This window comes from Ipomoea triloba, chromosome 9 (genome assembly GCF_003576645.1).
Source record: "Ipomoea triloba cultivar NCNSP0323 chromosome 9, ASM357664v1".
Classification (NCBI taxonomy): domain Eukaryota; kingdom Viridiplantae; phylum Streptophyta; class Magnoliopsida; order Solanales; family Convolvulaceae; genus Ipomoea; species Ipomoea triloba.
The window spans coordinates 19,572,238-19,594,098 of NC_044924.1; the positions used below are offsets into that span (position 1 = coordinate 19,572,238).

Consider the following 21,861-nt stretch of genomic DNA (forward strand, 5'->3'; position numbering starts at 1 on the left):
TTAGTTTTGGAAGCAAAGGAAATTACCTAAGGAAGAAAAAGAGCAGCGAAGCACGAAAGGAAACAAGAACAAGATTTGGAAAAACTCAGATCTCACGGCTGTGAGACAGGTCGTGAGGCCTATGCTGCCTCTTATTTAAGTCACGATTTTCTGCTATTTTAAGTGGTTCTGAACCCTAGTTTTGTCTTAGTCTATTTTTCGTCTTCTCTTTAGATTTTCCTAGCATAGTTTAACCTAGTTTTACATACATTGCTTTGATTTCAAGCTTGGATTGCGAATTGGAGTTGGATTTCTTCTTCTTCATAGTAAAGATTTCTCTTTTCCTTATTTGCCTTCTTCTTAGTTTTCTTGCAATGTTTATGGCTATTCATTATTGCTTTGCTTTGTTTTCCATTATGATGTGTGAGTAGTTCGCTTTTGGATTTGGATTAGGGTCCTATTGCTATTTTTGATGCTAGGTTTGTGATTATTGCATAAAGGGGATGAATTGTTCTCTTGAGGTTTATGTTTGAATTGGATTGTAAATTCTTCTTATTGATAATTGATGCGCAGCTTTTATTGATTTGATTTGGAAAGGCTTTTATCGCAACAAAAGTTGGATGAAAGACTTAAGCCTAACCAATTTTAAACCCAATTATTCTACTATGAGAATATGGGTAATTTGGGGGCTTATAATGCTTGTGTGTTTCAAGGGTTAAGATTGATGCATCACGAAAGTGAGACAATCTTACTTTAATTCCTATTTATTGATTGCGAAAGTAGTTTGAACTTGAATTCTTTTGTGTATTGCCAATAATCCTTGGTTAATTGTTTATCCATAATTCTGAGATTGTTAGTGCATCAACATAGCAATACCCCTAATCTAGACTCATTCTTTTATCATATAGTTTATCACTTGTTTAATTTGCATCCCTTTATTTCCATTCCTTAATCTTAGTTTGCTTGGATTCTAGTGAATTCCAAAACTTTAGTGCCTAGGATTCTACATATCATACAAGTGCGTGTCATAGTCCCAATCCTCAGCGGAATGACATTTACACCCTCTTTTTAGTTTCACCATTTTACTCATCAGCTAAAAGTTAATAAATTGCATTTTGTGAGTTTGGTTCATTTTCCTAAAAATAAACATATTATTTGTTATAAAATAATAATAATAATAATAATAATAATAATAACAACAACAAGTGGTGGTGGTGGTGGTGGTGGTGGTGGTGGTGGCGGCGGCGGCGATAGAGGTGGTGGTGGTGGAGTTGCGGGTGGTGGGTGGTGGCAAAGGTGGTGGTTGAGGTGGTGAAGGTTGTTTGTGGTGGTTGTGGTGGTGGCAGCGATGATGGAGTGGTGTTAATAATAATAATAATAATAATAATAATAATAATCTATATTAATAATAAAAGTGAAATCCTCCTCTTCAACTTTTTCGCCCAAACTTTTTTTTAATATTAATTAATTGGTAACAGAATTAATAAAACTTAATTGGTAACAAAATGTTACATGAAAATTAATTAATATCTATTAAATTGTTACCACAAATTAATCACAATATGTCATTTAAAAGGAAAAATAGTTACCAAATATGCCTAATCTACGTAATGAATTGTGAAGACTCCATTTGCAGCTTAAAAGTCTAAAAGAAATAATGATTTATTAATTAGCTCAATATGTAATTGTGAACGTAGTTTTATATGGAAACAATGATTTCTTAATTATTATTTGCACCAATAATAATAATTCGAATATTGATTTTACACCAATAATAACATAGATTCTTTTTACTATTTAAACACTTTCATTATGTTAAATGTATAGCTGTAAACTTCCAAGGAAATGCGTTTGTGGACTCTTATTTACACCAAATAGACATGGGTTCAACTCATATTGATATTGTTAGACGTGAACTTAATCCTAGAAACAAAAGGAATGCAATCAAAGTTAGACTGGTGCGTACCTATCATATTCCAAAGACAAGAGGTGCTGAAACAATCAAGTCTATAGAGTGCGTATTCCATGATGTAGACTGTAGAGGTATTGTTTTAGTACTATTGTCTAAATATTTTTAAATTTAAAAGGTTTTGTTTATGCATATGATTTTTTACTACATTCTTTTTACACTTCAATTTCAGGGGACTTTTCTGCTACATTGTCATATTCCTAAAATTTATGTTCAAAAGTGGATAAAGAAATTTAAAGAATGACAAGTTTACAGGATTACAATTTTTTTTTACGATTACTAATTTGTATAGAAACAAAACAATCACTCACAGATATATGTTGTAGTTATATTCTAATACAACTGTGAGAGTATTCAAGGATGCATTTTTCCCTACACATATTTATGACAAAGAAGATTATGATTTCTTTGAAGATAGTTATTTATTTGTCACTTACATTATTTTGTTAGAATAAAAAATACAATCATATAAATACTGTAATGATTTAACCTGATAGCGGAAGCCATAGGGTCGAGCATCTCCAGCCATAGTTGTTCCATTACTTGAAACTTAGGTTCAGATGTTTTGTCTAGCACTTATCTCCTAGGGAACTAGATGGTGTAGTTGTATATCCTTGAACCAGGACCAGTGGGAGGACCATGCATATATAGCCTACATGCCATAACGGTTTCTGTTACTTCTGTTTCAAACCACATCATAATGGCCATAAATGGCCTATTACTTGCACAACTTAATAAGCTTTTAACCCATGAAAAATGTTACATATTTTTCTTTTTGTGTAACTTTATTCGGTTATTTTACTTTTCTGCCTTTCACGATTTTCTAGATCGACATGTGCCTAAAAGTCCTATTGGAAATTTGGAACCTAACCAATGTGATGCAAAGAATAAGGGATATGTTAAGAGATGTGAAGGTTGAGAATCTAGGTTGAAATAATTAATAAAATATTTTCCAGTTCAAATTCTATACATTTAAGTCTTTTGGGATTAGAGATTTTTTATATTATTCGTTGTTGATATTTAATAGGAGTTTGTCCCTGTCCAATAACACTATTTAAATCCCGTTTCTAGCTACTCACGTCGTCTGTGGATCTATTATTAGTTAGAACAGAACAAATATACTCTAAACATGAGGATTTGATTTACTATTACAAATAAATGAACAAGCTAGGGCTTACTCCACAATCACTTACCACTCCAAATTCTAAGGATTAAAAGTTATATGTTATATAAAGGGCCGAAGGCTTATCACTATTAAAAGCTCCCCTCTCTTTTGTAGTTGCATCCGAGTGAGAAAGATGTCATCTAAGAGGCGAAGAAATCTTAAGTCACTAGACCCTCAAGCTGAGGCATTAGACGCCGGAGACTCTCAAGCTCTTCTTTGGAGATTGTAATTAGAGTTAATACCCATTTTGGTCCCTCGACTATTATGTAATGCGTAATTTAGTCCCTTGATAATAAAAGTACCTAATTTAGTCCTCTAGCTTGTAAAATTAAACTTAATTTGATCCTCCGTTATAAAGAGGGGCAAAAATATCATTTTCAATAGTCGAGAGACCAAAATGAGTACTTAATAGTCGAGGGACCGAAATGAGTACTAATTATTATTGTTATTATTATTATTATTATTATTATTATTGGGACAATGTCTTCCGCCACCATATATTACTTCCTACATATTATTTTAAAAAAATAAAAACTAAAATGTAAACTACTAAAGTCTGTCTGTTTGTCCTTAAATGTGGTATGCGTTAATTGACTAAAAAAACTAATGAAATCTCAACTTCTTTTCCTTTAGTTAAATAAACATATATAATTTGTTTAATATGAAAGTACGTAAGATCCACAGGCTTGTCTTGATTATGGGTGTGTAAGCTTCGGTAAATTTTTGGTTAACCGATCGAACCGACAAAGTTCAGTTAACCATTTTTTAACTGAACTTTATCGGTTCAATTAATGATTAAATGTTTTTTAAAATTTTGGTTAACGGTTAATTGTGTTCAAAATTGTCGGTTAATTGGTCCCTCGACTATTAAGTACCCATTTTGGTCCCTCGACTATTGAAAATGACGTTCTTGCCTTCTTTATAACGGTGGATGGATGACAATTGTAACGGAGGACCAAACTGGGTGAAAGTTTTAAAATAGTTCGATTAAGCGATTACACACCCCTAGTCTTGATATACAAAACTAAACTATGAGACATTGTCCCAATAATAATAATAATAATAATAATTAATACCCATTTTGGTCCCTCTACTATTAAGTACCCATTTTGGTCCCTCGACTATTGAAAATGACGTTCTTGCCCTTCTTTATAACGGTGGATGGATGACAATTGTAACGGAGGATCAAACTGGGTATAATTTTACAAGTTAGAGGACTAAATTTGATACTTTTATTGTCGAGGGCCTAAATTAAACATTACCTATTAATCGAGGGACCAAAATGGGTATTAACTCTAGGTTTTATCTCAAATTTAACTTTTAAATTTATGTGCTTTATTTCAATCTTAACAGGATTCAATTTTAAATTTATTCATATTTTACTAGAAATTTAATCTTAACACAAGTCAATTATTTATTCATATTTTACTGGAAATTTAATCTTAATAGGAGTCAATTATAGATTAAGTATTTATGATGGCAAAATGATATGATTTGAGCACAATCTGTATCTATACTATTAACAAAAATAAAATCTTCCATTCACTAGTACAAAATTGGTCATATAAGCATCACTTTACACTACAGCTGTTTAAACAGGTGTAGTGGATTTTCAAAAATAAAAATTAAAAACACTCCTATACTATTAAGGTTTAGGTAATATTGTAAAATATATTAATACAATTCATATTCGTACTACAATTGTAAATTAAAATGTGGTAATAGAATTCGAAATAAACTATATTCTTTTTTACTCTCCTATTCATAATACAATTCTTGAATAAAATAACTAATCGTAATAATACAGTAGATATAATTCTATGCAACGCAATCTATATCTATAATCTATATCTATACTATTAATAAAAACAAAGAGTTAATTCCCAAAATGGTCCTCCGACTATGACCTTTTCTTAATTTGATTCCTTGAGTTTTAATTGCACCTAATGTGATCCCCCGACTATTAAATTTTAAGCCAAAATGGTCATCCGTTAGATTTGGCGTGACGTATGTGTTAAAATGAAGGGTAAAACAGGTAATTCAGGTTTGCCCCTACCAAGCCACCTGAGGTCGTCGCGGTCGGCGGCGTTGACCCTAGACTCTGAACCTTGCTAATGTCTAAGCAAGAATCGACTCCCTCCAGAAGTTCATCTCCAACAACATTATCCTCGGTGAAAAAGAGATGGGCATGGTGTCCATTGAGATCGCTACCGCCATACACCAGATTATAGTCAACGGCATCGCCCTCATCGCTTCCACCCAAGCAGCGGATGATCCGGTGGATCCGGCGGCGAGGTCACAGTGGATCCGGCGGAAAGGGAAATCGTCGAGCGATTTTTTTGACCAAAACAAGGTCGCAACGGATCCGGCGGCGAGGACTAGGAAATCGTTGAGCTAGATGCGGTGGAGCTGCTAGCGGAGCACATCTATTTCTGTGAGATATGTAGAAAGAGATTCAAGCGAGACGCGAATCTCCGGATGCATATGCGAGCTCACGGGAACCTGTTCAGGACGCCGGAGGCGTTGGCGAAGCTCGGGAAATGCTGCGGCAAATCGGGGCCGGGCCGGAACACCCTATTCTTATGCCCTTTCGCTGGGTGCTCAAGGAACAAAACGCACAAGAATCACTTGATGCAGATTGCAGAAATTCCGCCCTCTGAAATCCACAATCTGCATCAAAAATCCTTCCGGCGGAGCCATTGCCCTAAGATGTACTCCTGCAATCACTGCAACAAGAAGAACTTCTTGGTTTTGGTGGATTTGAAGAGCCACGCTAATTATGCATAAACCCCAATTTGTTGGCAAAATTTTGCAGCTTAAACCCGCTATCCAATGGCCGAGTTCTTTCTACGGTAGTGTGGTGAAGACGGCGGCGAAAATATAATTTGGGGAAAAAATGAAAAAACGCATCAGGTCAATCGTCTAAACAAGAGAAAATATAAATTGTCCATTTTGTCCTTCATTTTAACGGAATGTTCACGCCAAGGCTAATGGAGACCACTTTGGCTTAAAATTCAATAATCGGAGGATCACTTTGGGTGCAATTAAAAGTCAAGGAACCAAATTAAGAAAAGGTTATAGTCGGAGGACCGTTTTGGGAATTAACTCTAAAAACAAAATCCTGAACTTTAACTTCCCGCCCAAAACACTCATATACTAATTACGAGGCGTTTGGTTCGAGGGAGAGAATTAGGTGGGAAAAGAATTGTAATTCCATGAGAAAAGAATAATGTGGAATAAAGTGGAGTTTAAATTCTAGCATTTGGTATGCAGGAATAAAATTACTAAGAATTTCAATTCCAATGTTTGGTATACATGGGAATTGAGAGGGAATAAGTAGTATAAAGTCTAAAATGCCCATTGTTTTTTACTCCGTATTATTATTATTATTATTATTATTATTATTATTATTATTATTATTAATCTTAAATGACAAGTATCTATTGGACCCATTTGCATATTCAAACCCTAAAAAATATAACATATTAAATTCAAAAGCACTCATCTACCGTATCTCTTGAACTAAAAAAACACAAGCATTTGATTTGGGTAGTTAGAAATTTTAAATAGTTATGCATATAAAGAATTCAAAAGAACATACACGAAAGTTGTTGTATATAAACAATGCATATAAAGAATGTAAATTTTGAATAGTTGCTGCATATAAATATTTAAAGGAACATACACAAAGGGAAGTCGAAGAATAATATACTCTATAATTTTGAAGGGAAGGTTAGACATCAATTTTAGGTTAAAATAACAGGGCGTTTGTTTGGAGGGAATTACAATTCCATTCCACTTAATTCCCATCTAATTCCAAATGCAATTAAATTCATTCGTTTGGTTGGAGGGAATTGCAATTCCCTCATTTTCATGGAATTAGAATCCCAGGGCCCCCATGGGATTTTAATTTCATGAATTTTAGGAAGAAAAAAAGACAATGATGAGACAAAATTACCCCTCCTTTTTTTAACCTAAAATTGATGTCTGACCTTTCCTTCTAAATTATAGTGTGTATTATTCTTCGACTTTTCTTCGTGGATGTTCATTTAAATCTTTATATGCAACAACTATTACCAATTTGCATTCTTTATAAGCATTGTTTAATTATATACAACTTTCATGTATGTTCTTCTGAATTCTTTATATGCAGAACTCGTCTAAATTTGCATTCTTTATATGCAACAACATTTACAATTTGTAAATTAATCTGTCAATTAGAAATAACAACAACAACAACAACAACAACAACAACAATAATAATAATAATAACAAGAACAACAACAACAGACATTTTGGACTTTATACTACTTATTCCCTCTCAATTTCCATTAATACCAAACATTGAAATTGAAATTCCCAGTAATTTTATTCCTGCAAACCAAACACTGGAATTTAAACTCCACTTTATTCCCGCATTATTCTTTTCCCATGGAATTGCAATTCTTTTCCCACCTAATTCTTTCCCTCCAACCAAATGCCCGAGAGGGGTAATTTTGTCTCAAAGTTATCTTTTTTTTTCTTCCTAAAATCCACGGAATTAAAATCCCAGGGGTGCCATGGGATTCTAATTCCATGAAAATGAGGAAATTGCAATCCGTGGAATTGCAATTCCCTCCAACCAAACGAAGGAATTTAGTTGCCTTCGGAATTAGGTGAGAATTAAGTGGGAAAGGAATTGTAATTCCCTCCAACCAAACACCCTTTTGCGTAATATTGTATAGTATGTAGTAATACAATTCCTATTTGTACTACAATTGTATATTAAACTAACCATGGTAATAGAATTCCTAATACAATATATTCTTTCATACTTTCCTATTCGTAATACAATTATAGATTAAAATTACTAATAATAATAATACATTGCATATACTTCCCTGCAACGTAATCTATACTTCTATATACTCTATTAATAAAAACAAAATTCTGAACTTTAACTTCCCGCCCAAAACACTCCTATACTATTAAGGTTTGTGTAATATTGTAAAATATGGTAATACAATTTATATTCGTACTTCAATTGTACATTAAAATATAGTAATACAATTTCTAATACAATATATACTTTCCTACTTTCATATCTATACTATTAATAAAAACAAAATCCTCAATTTTAACTTTTCCGCCCAAAATACTCATATACTATTAAGGTTTGCGTAATATTATACAATAATAATAATAATAATAATAATAATAATAATAAGGATCCGGAATTCAAGAACACACAATGGTCAAAAAAATTACTAATTAATGTCCTGTATATGAATATAAGGAAGATTGTGAAAGAGGGGGGGGGGGGGGNGGGGGGGGGGGGGGACAAAGAATCAATAAATCATAATTTTGAATAAAATACAGGCTGTTATTTGACTATTAAAATTGTACTATAAATACTCTCAAAAGCAAATAATAATTCTACTATTGAATATTTTCTATTCTTTTTTGCTATTTATCATATTTCTACTTATTATTTAGTAATGAAGTCTATTTTTGTCTTTGCTTTCGACCTATCCCACATGACAAGGAAAAGCTCTGGTTGATACGTTGTTATTTAATTTTTAAAATTTTTTAAATATTTTTTTAAAATTTATTATTACAAATTATTTTAAAATGCCAACTCATCGTCCACCTAAGTAGGCAATCTGATGAAATGGATGGTAACCTGCTATCAACTGAAATTGCATACATTTGAAGTGTTCAGTGGCCTAATTGAAATTTTTTTTGGTTCAGTGGCCTAATTGCACTTTCAGGTTACGCTCAATGGTCAATTTGCACTTTATTCCATAATTTTATATGAAATTAACTAATATATTATAAAGTTTGTAATATATTAGTCAATATATACTAATATAAAGTTTGTAATATATTAGTCAATATATACTAATATTAATATCTAATGAATCAGTTCTTATATCATGGACCGCGGTCCACAATGCATTGTGGACCGTGGTCCCAAAACGACGTCGTTTCAGTAAGTGGGAGACGGAGCCCGTAATTGACACTACAGTTCATCTCAAAAGATACTGCCTTACATTTGTTTTGATATTATCGAATGAAACTGTAGTTATATCGAAATGTAACTGTAGTTGTGTTGAAATGTAACTGCAGTGTATATGAACTGATACTGAATAATAGTTTCACATTTGTGTTTATATTATCGAATAAAACTGTAGTTATATCGAAATGTCACTAGAGTTGTGTTGAAATGTAACTGCAGTGTATATGAACTGATACTGAATAACAGTTTCACATTTGTGTTTTTATATTATCGAATGAAATTGTAGTTATATCAAAATGTAATTGTAGTTGTGTTGAAATTTAACTGCAGTTGTGTTGAAATGTAACTGCAGTGTATATGAACTGAAAGTAAGTGGCGCGAATTCATCCGTCTGTTTTCATTAATCAAAACGACGTCGTTTTGATGCGCGGTCCACAATGCATTGTGGACCATGGTCCACGATATAATTTGCGCTAATGAATTGGTACCACAAATTAAAGTCAATATGTACTTAAAAGGGAAAAATGAAAATTCATCGAAATTCTTAACAAATTCAGTAGATATTATTTAATTTCCATATAAAATTTGGTTTTCCTTTTATATTTCCGTATAGATGGAAGAAAAATGGAATGGAAGTCAATAATTTTGAAGGAAAATGGAATGTTGAAATCTTAGGAAATAATTATGAAAGAAAAAGTAATGGAAATGAATATTGAGGTAGCTTATTATATTTTCAGCATAATTAATTAATTATAATAGTATTTATTAATATACCATTTAAGTCAATACGTAATAAATGGAATCCCTTTTTAAGTACATATTTAGTATGCGGTAAAAATATTTGTTCGAAAATACATAATATTATATTACCATTTTTTCGAAAATACTAATTAATAGTATACCGTTTAAGTTAATACATAATAAATGAAATCCCTTTTTTTTAAGTACATATTTAGTATACGGTAAGAAAAGTCAGGGCCAAATACTAACTCACGTTGGGTTATTGCTGAAAATATTGGTCTTTAATCACGGTAAATTGTATGTGGCTTTTTTCCGAGTCAACCATCCTGATGGCCTGAAGGGTTTAGCTCTAGATGAGGATGTACAAAATTCTGTTACTATTAACAATGTCGTCTACAAAGAGGTTTTCAATAATGTGTAATTCAAAGCAATTATATTATATTTTCTTTTTGTACAAAGATGACAATATTGCTATATATCTACATAGAAAATATATCTCCCGTACAAATAATTTCTATAACTAAGTTGCTAGACAACGAGATAATTAGCCCAATTAATACAAATCCTAAACATTAATATATAAAATGTCTAAAGTTTCAACATCAGATGCGTATATCTACACGTTGGCTATTAATTGGGCAATTATTTACACAAATACAAGCAATGATAACATCAGAAAACATAATTGATCCAACTCAATTCTTCAATTGCACTATATAATATTTGATGTTATAATTTATACGATTGTATATCGATCTAAATATTCTTAACATATTATAACAAATCCATTTCGTGCAACGCATGGGTGAAAATACTAGTAATAATAATAATAATAATAATCAGGAAAGTAGCTTCAAGAGAGATGAGAGAGAAGAGAGAGACCGAAAAATAAAGAATCAAGTGTCTTCTGATTAAAAATCTAGGAAGACATTTTCTATCAAATTAAATCTTTTCTCCATTGACTGCAATAAATATTTTCCTTTGACTTTATTTTCTTTGAATACCCAAACACCGAAAAATCTAGAGAATGACTTTCGGAAGTCATTTTTGGGGTTTTAAAATGGACCCTTAATTGCTCATGTTGCTCCCTTCACTGTTACAGGCCCGCGTCTATTACAAAGTGGCTTAACCCGTGCTCATTTTCTTCCATTTTTGCATAGATATCCAACACAATCAATCTCAGCTCGTCGTCGTAGTTATCTTTGACTCGCTTCTCACTATAATTCTTCTATTTTTACAAAGAACTCGAATCGATCTCGTCATCATTCACCTTCCTTTTGGATAACTCTATCTATTTTAGTATTGGTTTTTAAGTTTTTCAATATCCATGTTTCCTGAAGCGACACTTTGTTCCACTCCTTTCATTTATACTTTAAGCGCGATTGCTAGAGTAAACTTTCAAAATGAGATTGCTAGAGTAAACTTTTAAAGTTTAAGTTCTTGATCTATTAGTCGGAATAGCCGGTCGGGAGCTCTGTTCTCAATTTGCCGTTCAGCGTCTATGAATTGAAGATTTCCAATCATTCTTAATTGAATGTACGATCTTAGAATGGATGCGCAGAATCCACGATAAGAAATGTCCCTTAGACTCTAATCCTGGTATAACTTTCAGTCGTAAACAGGTACAGCTGTACAAAAAACCCTAGATTTTTCGGCGGCCGATTTTGACCATTTCAGGTATGTGAACTCATTTACTTTAAGGAAGAATGGATTTCTCATCATTATTCACATATGTTTTAAGTAATTGTACTCTATTTCACTTGTATTATTTTTAGTCTTACACAGGTCAAAAAAGCAAACCCTGGATCTGTAAGCGATTTCTACTATTTTAGGTAAGTGAATTCATTTTCACCAAGGAAGACTATAAGAGCTAATCAATTTGGTCTTATACTTCAATTACTTCCTTTTTAGGGTTGTGAAATATATTTCAACTACATTAATTTCAATTCATATATTTTTAACTCATTTGTTAATATTTTTTCTTCAAATATGATGCCTCAATTATTATTTTATTTTATTTATTTGAGATCTATCTAGAGAAATGAATAATAAACTGACTTCGTGAAATGTTTCATTTAAATTGTATATGTGGAGTGTTCTTGCTTTCATTACATTGTTACACAATTATTTTCTTGATGTGTTCTATTTTGAAAAAAAATTATAAAATAATGAAAATAGAACTAAATGACTAAGCATAAAAATCAATCAACAAAAACATATACAATATAATTGTTACTTATGGCAAAGCAATATATGGAGTATATACTGAAAATTGGATACTTAATTTCATGTGTTATATACTGGCATCAATCATATCTGGTGTTAAGATAGTGGAAAGCAACTTAATTTCATGTGTTATATACTGAAATTCCTTGAAGGTAGGATTTTATATATGATCTTACATATATAGAAATACTTTGTGATCAAAATATGCATGTAATTGATGGTTCAATTTTGATTGGGAGTTTTTCAACTTATGAGCTATGAGTACAATGGGCATTATCAATGTGTTTGGACTGATAGAAAACGAGGATATTATAAAGAAAAAGGATAAGAAGTCATAAAATTTTATGAAAGTTTTAATTAGTTTATCTTATTTGGATGAGATTAAAGAAAATGTAAGGAAATATTATATGGAAAAAGTATGATTGGAAATTGGGATAAAATTATCCAATTCTATTGAGGACCATTCCTTTCAAGAAAATTTGAGAAGAAAAGTAGAGGAAAATGAAGAGAAAGTATTGTCCTCAAGGCTTGAACCCATGATTTTTCATATGAAAAAATGAAAATCACTTTGTGCCATTAAACCATAAAGTCATTAGCATTCACTTATTTTCCTAAATATTCTTTATATTCAATTATTTAATAGAACTTTTAATATAATGTCTATGTATACAAAGTATAGACACAAACAATTAAATTAAATTAAAAATTGAATTGTAAATATACAACTTAATTTTGAATTTACCAAATAAAATAGGATTGATAATTTATTATTCATTAGTTTATGCCTTTCTTACATTTCATTATCTTGTCATAGTTGTTTTATCATCTAAATAACTAAAATGCTCAGTTTTCATGTGTGTACGGCAGAGGAATTACAATATCTGTATTTGAATATATTTTCTTTCACTTGGCTTTGTATGGTAGGATATGGCACAACTTGAACCAGGTCCCATTTGTCATTCTGTTCTTACTCAGCAAAAGCCTCACAGATCTACTAAAGTTTGGAAAGAATCTCATCGCATGAATGAGCCCTTAAGGTGTTGTAGATATGACAGCGCATTTTGGGATTCAAAACTACAATCAGACGATAGAATTACGGCTTATATTCGACTGGCTGGTTTTTATGGAGTGTCTAGATTAGGATGTATAATGTTAGATTGGCCTTTAATCACTGCAATGGTGGATAGGTGGCGACCTGAAACCCATTGTTTCCAGCTCCCTTTTGGGGAAGTTACAATCACGTTGCAGGATGTTGAGATGCTCTTAGGACTACGAGTTGAAGGCTTGCCAGTGACGAGTAATTTTCCTAAAAGAACTAGTGAAGAGTGTTGTGACACATGTCATGATCTCCTTGGTGTTAGGCCTGACAAAGAATCCAACACCACTTACTGAGCATTCCACAGATGAAGATGTGCAGCGCATGGCCCGATTGCGTATCATGCAATTGCTAGGTGGAATGTTGTTCCCCAGCACATCAAACAACATGGTAAAACTATGTTTCTTAGATCTCATTGCTGATTTAGAAAGTGCTAGTGAATATAGTTGGGGGAGTGCTGTCCTTGCCTACTTATATCGATCCATGTGTAAAGCAACAATGAAAAGTGCAAGTGTAATTGGTGGAGCCCTCATTCTTCTTCAAATTTGGGTTTGGGAGCATATCCCCTTATTCTCCCCAAAAATGTTGTCATTTCCCACAGACTTACCTGATCGACCCAGGGGTGCCAGGTACATAACCTAATATATCACCTTTAATTTTTTATATTAATTTCTTTCAAAATTATTCCAACTAAAGCCTTAGCTAATACTTCATGACTTTATTCAAGAAGCCATTAGCTAACCCAAGCTATAAATATAGTACTTTAACATGTTATATATGTTTATTATAGGTGGTCTGGTGAACGATGCTTTGATGATGTAGCTAATCATGTTTTGAAAGCATACAAGATCAATTGGACCACATGACATGTGATCAAGTATGTACTAAGATTGAGTGTTAACTCAATGGTTTAGTAGACAGTATATTTAATTTATACAAAACATGAATTTGCAAACTACTTGATTGTGTGTTTTGAGTGCAGTTTGAGTGGAGACCCTACCGGGACAACTTGGATGAGTACCCAGATTACTGCAAAGCCGGGGAGGCTATTTGGATGACGAAGTCGCCTCTAATAATGTACGAGGTTGTAGAGTGGCACTTGCCGGACCGAGTTGTCCATCAGTTTCGGAAGTTTAAGCAGCCACCGCCGGCGAACTTCGACACGGAGCCAAAATTGCACAAGATCGACGGGAGAGGGAAAGGGTGCGCAGATTGGAGCCTTCGACACGAGAAATACGTGAGAGAATGGGAAAAGCGCGAAGAGAATGTTGTGCGAGCAGTGGCTGATGATGACGAGGATAGAAGGTGGGAAGGCGAGTATGATAAATGGTTTGAGTTGATTGGTCGCCGCATCATCACCAACCCCATCCACCGTCCTGCTCGAGGATTCATGCCCATAGCATCAAAACTAGAACACCTGGTAAGTTAAAAACTTTGTTTCATTCAATTCATTGAGTAGGGCAGAGAAATTCAGAAATGGGTGGCTAGGGGATTATCAGGCGAAGGAGGGTGAAGGGTCAAGCCCAGTATCTTCATCTTGAAAATATGACAGAAAATAAAGTTGGGCATCTATTGACTAGGGGATTATTAGGTAGAGGGAGGTGGGTAAATAGTCAAGCTTAGAACCTGTCTCTTGAAAATATGGCAGGAAATAAAGTTGAGCATCCGCTAGCAGCTATAACTTGGTTTGAGTTTCAACAAAATTAAAAACTGTGCAGTTTATAACTTGGTTTGAGTTTCAATAAAAGTAAAAACTGTACAATTAAGGTTGGGCTGAGGCCGGTAAAAAGCAATTCCAACAATCTGCCTCTAGAAAATGTGGGATCCTAATGCATTCATTCATAATTTGACTCTGTTTTTGCCATTTATATTGGAATGCTGCAGACGAGGGTTATTCATGACATAAGCTGGATGGCAAGGGATGAATTGGAGAAAAATACAGATATAAGTGAGGAGCATCAAGGATACATTGCCATTAATGAAACATGTGTGAAGCTTTGAAGCTTATAGGTGAAGAAAAGACGCTTAAAAGTCGTCCAGATCCCATCCCGCCAAGTGATGATGCTGATGTTGCAGATGATGATGGTGATGCTCATCCACGGGCACGTGACCGGCGTAGAGACCAGGCCGATGGGCCGCAGCCTAGAAGGGGAGGGAGGAGGAAGAAGATAAGGGTGGTTGAAGGTGCTGGGGCTCAGAACTGATTATATATATATTTTTTTTTTGGTGGTTTAATGTTGGAACTGAATATGATGAAAGTGTTTTAAACTTTTAATGTTAGTTTGTTTGTTGGGAGTTGTTACTTTCTGATTACTGTGGGGTTGAACTTTGAAGTGTGAATGATTTATTGTGTTTTGATTTCTTTTGTGTATGTACTGATTGGAGTTGGTTTCAGTATTTTATTTATTTATTGCTTCAATAGTGCAGATTAAGTGCAGAAAAGGGGAAACAACTTTGTATTGTAGCTTCACCAAAGGGTCTGTGTAACATTCTGCCCATTCCCCACCCCCTGTCTCACCTGAATTCTCAATCTTCATTTTCTAATTCCTTCTCAACATCATTCTTTTCAGTCATATTTGATCTTCAAGTGTTAAAAAGAATAAGTTGATAAATCAATTTATAAAAATAAAATAATCTAAAAAAGACAAAGGTACAAAACTAAGTAAAATTCAAGTCAGTGTGTAAAACACACTTTCTTTAAAATCGATTCGTTACCTCAAGTTTTCATATGCCTACCTACCAAAATCCCTAAGGCTGCCTAATCTATAGACCTTCGATATATTAAATATATATTCCATAACATATACTTAACAAACACTAGGCTAGATATTTCATATGTTGTCCAACAGCTAAGTCAATTTGTGGATAAGCCTAGGGACACACACTTAACTACAGCTCATAGAGCGCAAATTATACTGTGGACCATGGTCCATAATGCATTGTGGACCATGGTCATGGCTGATACTGGAGTGATGTTGAATTGATACTGCAGTTCTGTTGAACAAATACTGCAGTTGTGTTGAAAGGGAATTGTAGTTGTACGGAACATAGGCCGTTCATCCGTTCAACACAACTGCAGTATCAGTTCAACACAAATACAATATCCGTTCAGCACAACTGCAGTATCAGTTCAACACTACTACAGTTCCAGACGGATGAAACGACCTCTGTTCCACATAACTGCAGTTCCCTTTCAACACAACTGCAGTATCAGTTCAACACAACCGCAGTATCAATCATGACTCATGGTCCATAATATATTGCTCATGGTCCACAGTATAACGATTGCTCATAGAGGTTAAGATATCTCAAGGGTTCACCTGGGAAAGGGCTATTCTATGCTTCAAATTCTCCCATTAAGCTACAAGGTTTTTCTGACTCAGATTGGGCTACCTGCACATAAACTAGAAAGTCCATAACAGGCTACTGCATTTACCTTTGGTGAATCCCTCATTTCTTGGAAGACTAAGAAGCAAGCCACTATATCAAGATCATCATCTGAATTGAAGCAGAATACAAGGCCTTGGCTTCCACAGTCTGTGAGATTCAATGGCTCATATATTTACTAGCAGATTTGAAGGCAGGCAGCAACAATCCCATTGCTCTATTTTGTGATAATAACTCTACTATAGCTATAGGGGAGAATCACGTGATCCATGAACGCACTAAACACATAGAGATAGACTGTCATGTGGTGAGACAAAAAGTTCATGAAGGAGTAATAAAATTGTTGAGCATCCCTTCACACAAGCAGGTTGTAGATGGGTCACTAAGGCTCTCACTAAGCCATTGTTTGACATATTTCATTCTAAGCTGGGCCTTCAAGACCTTCATGCTCGAGCTTCAATTGTTATGCCGTGGACCCAGGTGCACCTTGCAAGGTGCACCTGGGTCCTTAAACGACGCCGTTTGTTGCTGGGGATAACGGTGCTGTTAGTGGCACCGTTATCCCCAGCCAATCATATTTTTTTTTTTTAAATATATAAACCATCTTCTCGCGCAAGTTACAGCGCTTCTTCACCATTATCACTCTGCAAGAGCATTTCGCCGATTCACTCTCCCTTCCTCCGCCATTTTCCGGACATAATCGCATCGCATCGCCGATTCACTATAGCACTCGTTCACCGGAAGTTTTTGCAACAACACTAAGCAGCAGTCTTCATACTATCAGCAGTCTTCAGCAATCTTCACACTAAGCAACAGGTATTTCTTCACATTTTTTATATTATGGGATTTTAGTTCAAAAATTTTACGTTTTATTCAATATTTTGTGATTCTAAGTAGTTTAATGAGTTTCTGTGGAGTAGATTTCTATTGTATGTAATATACAATGTTAATAGTTTAATCTTTGTGAATGTGAGATTATAATTTGTGACCTAGAGTTTAATCTCTGTGAGTGTGAGGTTTTCAAACTGTGCATATGGAGAATATGAAGCGTGAAAATAGAGTTTTGAATGTCTAAATGCATAACATTGATAAATATAATTACAAAACATATTGCCCTTCAAATGTGTGAATGTGGAGTGTTCAAACTGTGAATATAGAGTACTGCTTCTGTGAATGTAGTGATTTGAGTGTGTGAATGCATAACAGTGTTGATATAAGTACTAAATGTTAGGAACATAATGTAATAGGTTTTGATGATACCAACTGATAAGTAGAAATCCCCAAGTCTCGATACATAGGCAAAACGATGTAAGTTCGACAAGTAAACCAAGAGCGAAAATACAACCGGGTAACTTTGAGCTCAACTCGGAAAATATTTAAGCTTGAGGTAAATTTGTTTGAACATCTTAGAAGTCTCATATGTTGTAATCATATAGACAGATCAGAAGAAAGCATGGGACAACACTGGAGGAATAAGGGTCTGCGAGACATCAACTAAGTCTCGAGACATAAGCAGAGTTCGAGAGGTAGGACCTCTCGATACAGTTATCCAGTTCGAGACATAAACAAAGTTCGAGAGATAGACCTCTCGATATTTGAGTACGAGACATCAAGCAATCAAGTTATCAACCTTGGTCTCGATACACTAACAATTCTCCAACAAAGCTGAATGACGGTCAGGAAGCATACTTAAAGTTTGGAGAAGAAGAATATCATGGAGATAGAGGTGCCGAACGTGAAGATTTCACAATGGGCGGAAATGGATGACACGTCAGATTTCCACCACAAACGGTCATAAGGTGCACCAATGCTGAAGTGGTCTGATTCCCTACAAACAAGGAACAATGGGAATATAAAAAGAGTAACTTTTACCAAAAGACGAAAGTGAAGCATGGACTCAAGAAAGTGACCTATGGAATATTCACTACAAAACAAAGAGGTTCAAGTTACAAGATCACCACTCCATGAAATATGCTGAAAATATGCAAGACCCATGATCAGCATGGGAGACAAATTTCAAACGGAATAGTTTTCCCTCCAACGGAATTATTCCTCTACTCTCATATATAAGGACGTAAAGACACAGAAGCATAAACAGGGGAAGGAGTTAAAAAGTTCGGGGTAAACAAGTTCGAAATTCGAAATAGGTGTCTGTCTAAAACGTTCAAGTGCAAGTGCTTAACTTGGAATATCATTCTGATATTCAAAACAGCGAGAAAACACATCTTAGTGTTTAAGAGAGTTACAAAGCTTAAACTGTTATACATCTAGAAGGTGACCGAAGCTGCTCTACATCGAAGTTGATTCAACGATAGCTTGTGGTCAGATTGGAGTCTGTTACATTCAACTGTGACAACCAAAAACACCTTGCTTTGGATTAAGCAAGAGAGGTGGAGTAACCTGGCAGCTGTCCGAGTGAAAGAAACCTGAGGCTTGACGCGGGCTTGGTGATCAAAGGTCAAGTGCTCGAGAGGTGGAGTAACAAGAAGCGGGGCGAAAAACCTGAGGCTTGAGGCGGGCTTCGTGATCAAAGCTCAAGCGCTCGATATTGTACTAAAAAGGGAAGTTTTTAGTGCAATCCTTCCAGGGAGTTTCTGGAAGAAGAGTGGATGTAGGCGGGTTGGCCGAACCACTTAAAAATCTCTCTTGCATTTACTTACTGCTTTTATCTCTCGCTAACCTCTCGATTGCACTACATATAAACACACCTCTCGAACTAACTCAAACTCGTGCTAACTAAAAGGGGATAACATTTCCGCTGCGCGTAAAACTTTGTCTTCACCTCGTGAGGTATCGAACCTAAACATCCTAAGTTCAATACACACGAGAGGTCGAAAAGATTTGCAAAATCTTATACAAGTCTATTCACCCCCCACTCTAGACTTGTACCCCATCCCCTTGGGACCAACACTAAACATATTGCCCCTTAAATGTGTGAATCTAGAGTTTTCAATATGTGAATACACAGTATATGGTATGTGAATCTAGTGGTATGAATGTGTGAATGTAGAAGATATAATAATCCTATTACTGAACAATTATCACTGAAATGTATGAATGTGTTGTTTTCTAACTGTGAATATAGAGTATATTAACTATGAATATAGAGTTTTGAATGTGTGAATGCATAACAGTGTTGATATAATTAATAAACATATAACACTGTGGTGTTTCTAGATTGTGGATATGTAGTATAGCTTATGTGAATATATAGTTTTCAATGTGTGAATCTATAGCTCTGTGGTGTTCTGTTTTTATTTCTAAACTATTCAGTGGTACAATTGGCAGCAATGGAGAAAACAAATCCTAGCCGTGTGAACAAAGAGGCAAGGAAGACAAGAGCTATACTTTCCTCTCAAGCTGCAGAGGCAGAAAGTTCAGACTCGTCTATCCAAGCCGAAGTAAGAACAAAACAGCGTAATGATAGACCATCTGCCGCTGAAAAACAAACAGGAAAGAGGAAATCAGTGGAACAAGGGGAAGGTAGTCGGGCTGAAAGAGCAGCAAAGAGAAAAACTACAGGAAAAAATCCATGCATAGATGAGGGTGAAACAGTAGAGAAACAACAAAAAATGTGGAATACAAGAATGAGCCCGAAGATTGTGGCTGAGTTTGTTCAACAGCTGACTAATGAACAGAAAAGGGCTGTGGAGGAGATCGGTTTTGGAGGGATATTACACCTCCAACTAACAAAGAGTGAAGGCCCTCTAATGAAGTACTTGATTAGGCAGTTTGATGTTTATCGCTCTGCAATCCGACTCGAAGGGGGTGAATTGCTGCTTATAGAAAAGGATGATGTTCAAAGAACATTGGGGATTCCACAAGGGAGCAACGTGGTTGAGGAGGCCACAAGATTTGAGCATATGGCAAAAGATGGTGATAGTGCAGCGTATGCCAACCTTGTGGCCTCATGGAGGGAGCGATGGGGAATTGATGGTAAATCCCCAATCACAACATCAATGCCAGTGCAAATTCTGAAAAGAGGAGACCATGGAGATATGTTTAAACGCGACTTTGTCCTGTTTATAGTATCTGCAATGCTGTGTGGCCACCAAGATAGGTGTTGCAACTTTAGGATTTTAAAATCCTTGATAGACCTTGACCAAATCAAGACCTACAATTGGTGTGCCTATACACACAAGTCTATGGTCGACTCCATTCAATCTTTTCAGAAAAATGACAAGCAATTCTTCACTGGACCCGTTGCATTCATCCTAGTAAGTTCACTTTATTTTGAATTTTCATTATTGAAGGTGTGAATATATGGACATGAATGTGTGAATCTAGAACAGATACTACTGTAATTGTTGAAATATGTGAACAAGTATCACTGAAATGTGTGAATATGAACCTTTCAAACTGTGAATATAATGTATTGAAGGTGTGAATATATGGGCATGAATCTGTGAATCTAAAACAGATGGTAATATAATTACTGATATCTATGAATATATACTTGTCAGATTGTGAATATAATGTATTGAAGGTGTGAATATATGGACATGAATGTGTGAATCTAGAACAGATACTACTGTAATTGTTGAAATATGTGAACAAGTATCACTGAAATGTGTGAATATGAACCTTTCAAACTATGAATATAATGTATTGAAGGTGTGAATATATAGACATGAATGTGTGAATCTAGAACAGATACTACTGTAATTGTTGAAATATGTGAACAAGTATCACTGAAATGTGTGAATATGAACCTTTCAAACTGTGAATATAATGTATTGAAGATGTGAATATATGGACATGAATGTGTGAATCTAGAATAGATACTACTGTAATTGTTGAAATATGTGAACAAGTATCACTGAAATGTGTGAATATGAACCTTTCAAACTATGAATATAATGTATTGAAGGTGTGAATATATGGGCATGAATGTGTGAATCTATAACAGATGGTAATATAATTACTGATATCTATGAATATATACTTGTCAGATTGTGAATATAATGTATTGAAGGTGTGAATATATGGACATGAATGTGTGAATCTAGAATTAGATACTACTGTAATTGTTGAAATATGTGAACAAGTATCACTGAAATGTGTGAATATGAACCTTTCAAACTGTGAATATAATGTATTGAAGGTGTGAATATATGGGCATGAATGTGTGAATCTATAACAGATAGTAATAGTGTATTGAATATGTGAATATACTGTACTGAGTCTGTGAATATATGGACATGAATGTGTGAATATGAACTTTTCAAACTGTGAATAACCTTCAATTCTAACTCCCTGTCTTGTGCAGCTTGTGTACTTTGACCGAGTACAGTTTAAGG

General features: G+C 34.5%; 1 pseudogene; it reads left to right on the plus strand.

Annotated features, from left to right (window-relative positions):
* The first annotated feature begins 1,859 nt into the window (after nucleotides 1-1,859).
* LOC116029684 lies at nucleotides 1,860-5,900 on the plus strand (annotated as a pseudogene).
* Nucleotides 5,901-21,861: the final 15,961 nt, after the last annotated feature.